Source organism: Ranitomeya imitator, chromosome 3 (genome assembly GCF_032444005.1).
Source record: "Ranitomeya imitator isolate aRanImi1 chromosome 3, aRanImi1.pri, whole genome shotgun sequence".
NCBI classification, from domain to species: Eukaryota; Metazoa; Chordata; class Amphibia; order Anura; family Dendrobatidae; genus Ranitomeya; species Ranitomeya imitator.
Window position 1 is genome coordinate 521,015,227 of NC_091284.1, and position 9,943 is coordinate 521,025,169.

The window sequence follows — 9,943 nt, forward strand, 5'->3', positions numbered from 1 at the left end:
ATGCCAATTTATTTTCTTAAAGGGAACCTGTCACCCCCAAAATCGAAGGCGAGCTAAGCCCACCAGCATCAGGGGCTTATCTACAGCATTCTGTAATGATGTAGATAAGCCCCCAATGTATCCTGAAAGATGAGAAAAAGAGGTTAGATTATACTCTTCGGGCTTAGCTTAGCTCATCTTTGATTTTGGGGGTGACAGGTTCCCTTTAACCTAAACCACATTTCGGAGGGTTTCAGCTTTCAAAAGAATAATTTATACAACCAATGGATGAAATTAACATCAGGTTATAAGCTTTTATTTACATAACATGGATAAGCGACCTAACTTCTGTCAGGGAGTGTATAATTTTTTTTCAAGCGAGGGTACAGCCAGTGTTGATCATTGGACTATAAAATTAACCATGCCCAACCAATGTTTTGAACAATTAGGAATGTTTATCAGTCAACCAAAGATTGTTCATTATGGTCAAAATCACACATTTCGTTCAACTTTGATTTGATGTGCATTTGTTCCTTAAAATGAACCTCACATTGTTTCTATCTTTGTAATGTGCTAAGCCTGGATTTACAAACCAATAAAGCAAAACAACTGACCCTACAAATAAGAGTGGATTTCGCAGAGGACAGAACAAAAGTCAATTGTTCTATATTGTATACAGGCTGAACAATGATGCAAAGATGAAGTGTTTTTATATATGCAAAATACACTCATAATAACAAAAGATAAAGACTCATTAAGGGATCCAAGGGACTATGCACAAGACACTGAAGCAGGGGATATAAAGAAATTATACATGATATGGAGATCTACTCATCATAACATCTCATCCTAAAATAAACTGAGTACCTTATACCAAGCTGGAACAGTTTACTTTATCTGCAAGTGAGGACCTCCCGATATGCGGATGTCCTATAATTTATAACAATGTATTTTGATCATATAATTATGTATGTATAGAATGAGATGTAATATTGTATTTAGTTCAAATAGTATGTTGTTAGAATGATGTGACATTTATAACTGCTCTGTTTGTATAACATTCTTATATTACTGTAATTTAGATTAATCTTTATTTATAGCTATATATTCCTTTGAGTGAGGTATCTTAGGGACTTTGATATATTTAGACACCTTCTGTTTTGATATAGGTCCTTGTTTCCTCACCATGCCATTTATGTAGATGCTTACATTAATACACTGGGGTCAGATGGCTGGAGCGTGCACCGAGCATGCGCTGCCTGTCGGTGAGGTGGGCGGTAGCTCTATATGGCGTCGCGTCGGCATGGTTACGGATCCGGTCATGTTACCGGGTCACGTGCTTATGTGACGCGTCCCTTGAGCGCCGCCCCCTCCCCACGACGCAACATGGTGGATGCACGCCGCTAACAGCCGGTACAGAGGCATGGAATCACCATTTAGTATAAATAGCTGGGTAAACACGATATTACGATATTCACCAACCTCCTGACGAAACTGCAGGGGCAGTGAAACGTGCGTCGAGGTGCACTACGGGACCACCATCCAGGTCTACACTATGACTGCAGGTAGCTTATGAGCTCTAATGGTGTATTTCAACCTCTCTATAGGGTGAATGTTTGGCATGTATTATACCTTTGTGCCATCATATACCAGCTCCATTATGCTTTAGGGTTGAGCACTCTTTAGTAGATACAGGTAACACCGAGATATTGTCCTGCTTTGCTTATATATGTGCTCATCATTGGCAGGAGTTTATACCTACCACTAATATGTGCCTTTGATATTGGTATTCCATGATTCACATGATAGACTTAGCTACTTATGATATTATAAAACTGATATATATATTAGTGCTCTGTAGCACATGCAAGCAATATCGTATATTTTTGAGTGGGCATAAGTGATTTAAGTGTGGATTTGCCCTTTTTTCAGTAATAGTGATATACGCCTGGATGGTTTTGGCCCCATCGGTCTTTTCTGATACACAGCCAACTTTATTCCCCCCCTTATTTATAGGGTCATGCTATTTTTTGTATATTATTTGTGTCAATGTTGAATATATATGTGATAGCTGATATTTTGAGATTTCAATAAATTTATACTTTTTTAACATATTTGTACCTTCATTGTTCTCAATGGGTTATATGTTTATAGTTGAAGGGATCACTTTGTGATCATATGTTAGACCTATCGCTTGTAGGTGTTACAAGACACTGAAGCATACCTGGTCCTTTTGGGTCTATAATTCAGACACATATGTAAAGTGCCTTCATGAGGAGCCATAAACTGGCAGCAATGATTTCAGTGGAAAATACCTCTGTAATATTACTTTTGAAAAAACTAATAACTAGCCTTGCTTTTCTACTAACTAAAGAAGAGACTGAGAAATTACTTGTGCAATCGGAGTGTTATGTCCAGTAGACAGATGTCACTTACAAGAGATGTTAGTGAGACCTTTAGAGGGGTTGTCTGGTCCAAATCAATAAGTCTGCAGTCTTTCTATTTGACTGAAGACTTATGAATCGCATTCGATGGTTTCTGAGCTGGGATCATAGGGTATGTATGAGTTATACATGCTCCCGCCCAGAACACTTCTAATTGGTGTCGTCTCGCTCCATACACTTGTAATGAGCAAGGCCGCGCCCTGACTACTCACGTGGATGTCCAGTGGATATGGCCAACCAGAGGGCGCAGCTTTGCACCATACAAGTCTATGGAGCGAGGCCGCAGCCACTGGACAGACTGTGGCAAGGAGTATGCATAATTGCTCAGGAACCGGCGAATCCCCACAGCATAGTGTGTGGGATTCATAAATCTGCAGTTATACACAGTGACTGCAGACATCGATTTGGACCGGAAATCCCCTTTATTTGTTAATGACAAGATTTACCATCATTGTTCTCATTGGCCTCCATTTTGCGCCAGGTCTGAGCCAATTAGTGAATATCTCCTATGGTAAATATATTTTATATATTTGCATTTATAAACACATTGGTTATTTTACTTTCAAATAACTAGGTTATCAGACCTTTTTATCGCTAAATAGATATAAAAGACATTAGTAGCGGAAATACTAGCTATAAAACTAAGAGTACAACATTACAGCTCTATATAATAATTAAAAATATAAAGTAAAACAGCTTCAGATGTTAAATAGATGAGATATACATTTTACACAGTGCTGCCATCTGGCAACCAATCAACCAGACAGATCAATACAGTGTAGGTTGTAAAACTAGAACCTAAACTGCTTAATGTCTCCTTAAATGCTTTATAACATCTACACACAGATGGGGCAATATCCTAATTTAATTATGTGTAATATGCCAAATGGACATGTATGTAAGGTCAAGATTCAGGTTTAAAGAAATGTAACTGATTTCCACAAATAGAGGCAAACTGGATTGGAAAGTCTGCTTGTCACATACCTACTCTAGCACGTCAATGCTGCTTATATTAGTTTTCTGAGTATTTAGTGCCAAGGAGTGAATTGGAGGTTGTCCTGTTCCATATTCCTGCAGCACCACAGGAGAAATTAAACTTGGCACAATGCAAATTTAACCAAAAAAATGTCAGTATAAGTCAAATTAATGAAAATGTATTTTCTAAACTTGACAACCACATTATTCTTTGCATTTAAGGCATGTTTGGTCTTGTTGTAAAACCCAATCACTGTTCCGCTTTCCATTTTTGGTTAATTATGGAATGTCCAGGATTTCCATCTCCGTTATTGAATCTATTAATTTTTGTATACAGTGGGGGAAAAAAGTATTTATTCAGCCACCAATTGTGAAGTTCTCCCACTTAAATAGGTGAGAGAGGCCTGTAATTGACATCATAGGTAGACCACAACTATGAGAGTCAAACTGAGAAAACGAATCCAAAAAACCACCTTGTCTGATTTTAGCAAGATTTATTTAGCAAATTATGGTGGAAAATAAGTATTTGGTCACCTAAAAATCTGCAAGATTTCAGGCTCTCACAGACCTGTAACTTCTTAAGAGGCTCCGCTGTCCTCCACTCATTACCTGTAGTAATGGCACCTGTTTGAACTTGTTATCAGTATAAAATACACCTGTCCACAACCTCAAGCAGTCAGAATCCAAACTCCACTATGGTGAAGACCAAAGAGCTGTCGAAGAACACGAGAGACAAAATTGTATCTCTGCACCAGGCTGGTAAGACTGAAACTATAATAGGCAAGCAGCTTGGTGTGATGAAATCAACTATGGGAGCAATAATAAGAAAATGGAAGACATACAAGACCACTGATAACCTCCCTCGATCTGGGGCTCCATGCAAGATCTCACCATGTGGGGTCAAAATGATCACCAGAACGGTGAGCAAAAATCCCAGAACCACATGGGGGAACCTAGGGAATGACCTGCATAGGTCTGGGACCACCGTAACAAAGGTTACCATCAGTAACACACTACGCCACCAGGAACTCAGATCCTGCAGTGCCAGACATGTCCCCCTGCTTAAACCAGTACAAGTCCCGACCCATCTGAAGTTTGCTAGAGAGCATTTGGATTATCCAGAAGAGTATTGGGAGAATGTCATATGGTCTGATGAAACCAAAGTAGAACTGTTTGGTAGAAACAAAACTCATTGTGTTTGGAGGAGACAGAATGCTGAGAATTGCATCCAAAGAACACCATACCTACTGTGAAGAATGGGTGTGGCAACATCATGCTTTGGAGCTGTTTCTCTGCAAACGGACCAGGACGACTGATCCATGTACATGAAAGAATGAATGGGGCAATGTATTGTGAGATTTTGAGTGCAAACTGACTTCCATTAGCAAGGGCATTGAAGATGAAACGTGGATGGGTCTTTCAGCATGATAATGATCTCAAGCACACTGCCAGTGCAACGAAGGAGTGGCTTCATAAGAAGCATATGAAGGTCCTTGAGTGGCCTAGCCAGTCTCCAGATCTCAACCCCATAGTAAACCTTTGGAGGGAGTTGAAAGTCTGTGTTGCCAAGCGACAGGCCCAAAACATCACTGCTCTAGAGGAGATCTGCATGGAGGAATGGGCCAACATACCAACAGTGTGTGCCATCCTTGTGAAAACGTACAGAAAATGTTTGACCTCTGTCATTGCCAACAAAGGATATATAACAAAATATTGAGATGAACTTTTGGTAATGAGTAAATACTTATTTTCCACCACAATTTGCAAAATAAATCTTGCCAAATCAGACAAGTTGATTTTCTGGATTTGTTTTCTCATTTTGACTTTCATAGTTGTGGTCTACCTATGATGTCAATTACAGGCCTCTCTCACCTTTTTAAGTGGGAGAACTTGCACAATTGGTGGCTGACTAAATACTTTTTCCCCACTATATATACATTATTTTCATTGCCACTGGCTGCAAAAATCTAACACAGGCTTAAAGGAAGTGTGCCGACAGGACAAACTGAGCTTTACCTATCCTTGCGAGGCAAGTACTTTATCTCCGCCAGCACCCCAGTCTCTGGATGTGGTGGTGTCTTTAATTTTTTTTTTTTTTCACTTGAAAAATATGCTAGTCCAGCGCTGAAATGCGTTGTGAAAATAAAAACCGTTCAACTGATCTTGGTCCTAAGGATTCATTACAGCAGCGCAGTCTGATATCATGTTAGCGCCCAAACTGATCATCATCACAGTAGCAGCGAAACAATATTGCAGTAGGTTTTAGTGATGTGAAGATTGTGTTTTAGATATCAGTCCAGTACATGACCAGCTGTATCACAGATATGTCTAGCTGGCTATATATATATATATATATATATATATACTTAAGGCCCCGTGCACATTACAATGAAGAAGAGAAAAACGGTCAACCATCTGATATGTATTTGAGATTCTCCTGACTCTCTCTGATAGATGATTTCGGAGAAGAGAAGGGTCAGGCTGTTGGAATCCCAACACGCTATTCTTTTATTTTCAAGAGAAATAAGTCATTACCAAATTAGTCTGGTTGCAACTTTCTCCTCTCTCCCTGTTGAAAACTCATGAGTGCTCAGCGAAGCTAAGCAATCATATGTCTGGGTGAATCAGGACGTATGGCCATGAGCTATCTCATGTGTCTGGCCAGCTTTAAGATATTTATGAGCATATCTCATGCAGATCGATTTTATTTTTTTCAGCTGAGCTATTTTGTTCACAATTGCGTCATTTTGACGCGCCCACCGACCTCACGCGAATGTATCAAAACGACGCATCCGCATACATTCGCATGTCCTGTGTACTCAATGTTAAAGATAGGTATGCAGGACACATGCAGAAGTAGGCGGACCTAAACGGAAGAAGTACGGAAGTGGGCGGAGCATCAGGGAGGAGGTACGCAGCCATCCGCAAAGCCCCGATACGCAAGTGTGAACATAGCCTGAGCATTTGTGTGTATGTGGCAATTGGTAAGAATGATTGCGAAATGAATGATACCCAGGAGCTATTGAACGTGAGTAGGCCAGTATCAGTATTTCAGATATTCAGATGTTTACTTCAATAATTAATATCATGACATATGACGTATATTTATGTCATGTCGTACCTCTGACTTTCCGGCAATTGATGGCTGATTTAATCAGTCATCATTAGCCTCTAACATGTTAAATGCCACTGTCAATCTCTGGGGGGTGCACCATTCCATGCGACGTTCAATGCATCTATGGGTTTCGGGGAAGGTTTAATGAAGACCTCCGTGCTTGTCTTGACGATTCTTCTGATAAAGCCAGTGTTTAGCTGGCGTTCATAGAAGATGGTGATTTTTACTATACACAGCAAAAAACAAACAAACAAAAGAGTTCATATCACCCCTGTTAGCCCTGTTAAAAATAAAATAATGAGAAAAAAATTGAAACAACAGAATTAAGTTTTTCATACTCGGAAACCAATTGAGAGCTCCCTGTGCTGTGTATTTGGGATCATTGTCTTGATGAAATGTCCACCCTCATTTCATTTTTCATCTTCCTGGTAGATAGTAGCAGATTTTTATCTAGAATGTCTCAGTGCATTTGTCCACTCATCCTTCCTTCAATTATATGAAGTTTGCCAATGCCCTATGCAGAAAAATAGCCCCACATTAAGATGTTCCCACCTTCCAACTTCCCTGTTGATATGGTGTTTTTGGGATGATATGCAGTGCCTTGCCTCCCAATACGGTGTGTATTATGGTATTCAAAATTGTTCAATTTTGGTCTCATCTGAATAAACTATATTCTTCCAGCATTTTACTGCCTTGTCTAAATGTTACTAAGCAGACTTTTAAATGCATTTGAACATGCTTTGTGTTTTGCAATGCAGTCTTGTGTGGTGAGTGTGCATACACGCCAAGGAGGTTGAGTGCATCACTTATAGTTTTCTTTGAAACAACTATACCTGCTGATAACAGGTATTTCTGTAGTTCTCCACAGGTGGTCCTTGGCTCTTGGAGAACTCTTCTGATAATTATTTTCACTCTGTCTGAAACATTATGGGGAGCACTTGGTCATGCCCGGTTTATGGTGAAATGTTGTTCTTTCCACTTTTGGATTATGGCCCCAACAGTGCTCACTGGAATTTCGAGTACACATCATGGTAAAACCAATGCCATCAGCATGCTTTGCAGCAATAAGGTTGCAAAGGTCTTGAGAATCAGCTCACTGGTTTTATCCATTATAAGTTTCTTGTGTGACACCTTGGTAATGAGACAACTTTTTATAGACCATCAGTTGAACTAGCTATTATTTTTCACTAAGTGGCAGGATTGCTTTCTAATTACCGATAAATTTCAGCTGGTATCATGACTTTCCATGGCTTTTTGAACCTTTCTTCATTTGTGCAATACTTTTTTTCTGTGTTATTTCTCATTATTACACATAATTTATGGACATTTATGGTTTGATTCATTTGTCTGCGTGGATTAGATGAATTGTTACATCTGGTGAGAATTTCATGTCAATAGCACCTTTGGATATATATTTACTTAGAAAACATGTTCAATACTTATTTTATCTGCTGTAAGTTTATGGGCACCTTTTCCAACTTTATGGGTGCAGTCAGATGGCCGAATAACACGGACGATGATCACATCACAGTGCACAGACTGGTCCGTGACTTTCCTGACTTGAGCATGACAGCTGCATATAAATACTGTCATGCTACAGTCAGGAGAGCTGCCGGCCAGTCCGAGCATTGCAACTTGATCTCTGTCCGGGTTATATTACTGTCTATTATGTGGTTAAAATTAAGTAGTTTTCCTTTATTTGGCTCACCTGCCAAATTAATAATCAAAGGAGTTTGAAATTGATTTCAATGATCCAAAGATTTTATTAACAAAAAATTGCATATTTCTGATGCTTAAATCCAATTTGCATAATAATTTGAAACATGATTTATATGATTAAGTAGTGTAGTGTGAGTGTATTAATGTACTCACCTACCTCTACTTTCTCTGGGATCCAGCGCTGTCTGGCTCCCCTTCTGAGTGATGTCACAGCAATTCAGACTAGCTGGCTCAATGCTTGAGCCACAAGTCTCTTTTACAATGTAAGAACACGGAGCCTTGTTCTAACACTGACCATAAAAGCCACTTTTGAGTTGTGCAATGTGACCAGAAGAGTATGCAGAGTGATGGTGGTCACCAGCAGAACAGTGCTGAATCCAGGAGAAAATGGCAGTAGGTTAATATACCGATACACTCAGGGGCGGATTATCAGAGGGTCAATATGGGCGGTAGCCCAGGGCCCAGTGGTCTGGGGGGGCCCTGGGCTACCGCACAGATTGACCCTCCGCTAATTGTCTGAATGCCCGCCGGCATTTGTGTGCCCCGCCGGACCCGATGGGCAGAGAGAGGGGGCCGCATCGGGCCCCTTCTCATCTGCTCACCGGGCCCCTTCCGGCGCTGCGGCGTTTTCCTATTGACGTGCAGGCGCGCGCCCGCACGTCAATAGTTAACAACAACAGCCACCAGCCAATTGGAGGCTGGCAGCTGAAGTCGGCCGCCCGCAGCGCACGCGTCGCCGGCGTCTGACGTCATTGTCAGTCGCCGGCGAGTGTGCGCTGCTGAAGGGAGCTCACTGCCTGGAGCGCGGACAGGTGAGGAGAAGACTGTTTTTTGTTTTTTTTTATCAGTTAACGGTGGACACACTGGGGGGCAATGCTTGAGGACATACTGGGGGGCAATGCTGGAGACAGTGGGGCAGATTGCTGGAGGACATACTGGGGGGCAATGCTGGAGGACACACTGGGGGTAATGCTGGAGACACTGGGGCAGATTGTTGGAGACAGTGGGGCAGATTGCTGGAGACAGTGGGGCAGATTGCTGGAGACAGTGGGGCAGATTGCTGGAGGACACACTGGGGGCAATGCTGGAGACAGTGGGGCAATGCTGGAGACAGTGGGGCAATGCTGGAGACAGTGGGGCAGATTGCTGGAGGACACACTGTTGGCAATGCTGGAGACACTGGGGCAGATTACTGGAGACACTGGGGCAGAATGCTGGAGACAGTGGAGCAGATTGCTGGAGACAGTGGGGCAGATTGCTGGAGACACTGGGGCAGATTGCTGGAGACACTGGGGCAGATTGCTGAAGACACTGTCTGGGGGCAATATGCTGGACATACTGGGGCAGATTGCTGGACACACTGGGGGTAAAATGCTGGACACACTGGGGGTGATATGCTGGACACACTGGGGGTAATATGCTGGACACACTGGGGGCAGGACTGGAGGCATGGGCAGAATGGAGACACGGGGTAGAATGAAAGACATGGGGCAGGATTGGATCATGGGGCAGGATGGATACGATGGAGACAGATGGGGCAGGATGGGGAGATCATATGGTGTAGAATGGATACTCATGAGTGCAGGATGGGAGAACATATGGCTGGAGCCAGGAATGAGACACACGGGGCCAGGATGGGGAATATTATTACCATAGGGGCTAATTAAGGGATATTATTACTGCAGTGATGTATTTATTTTATTTTTTGAGT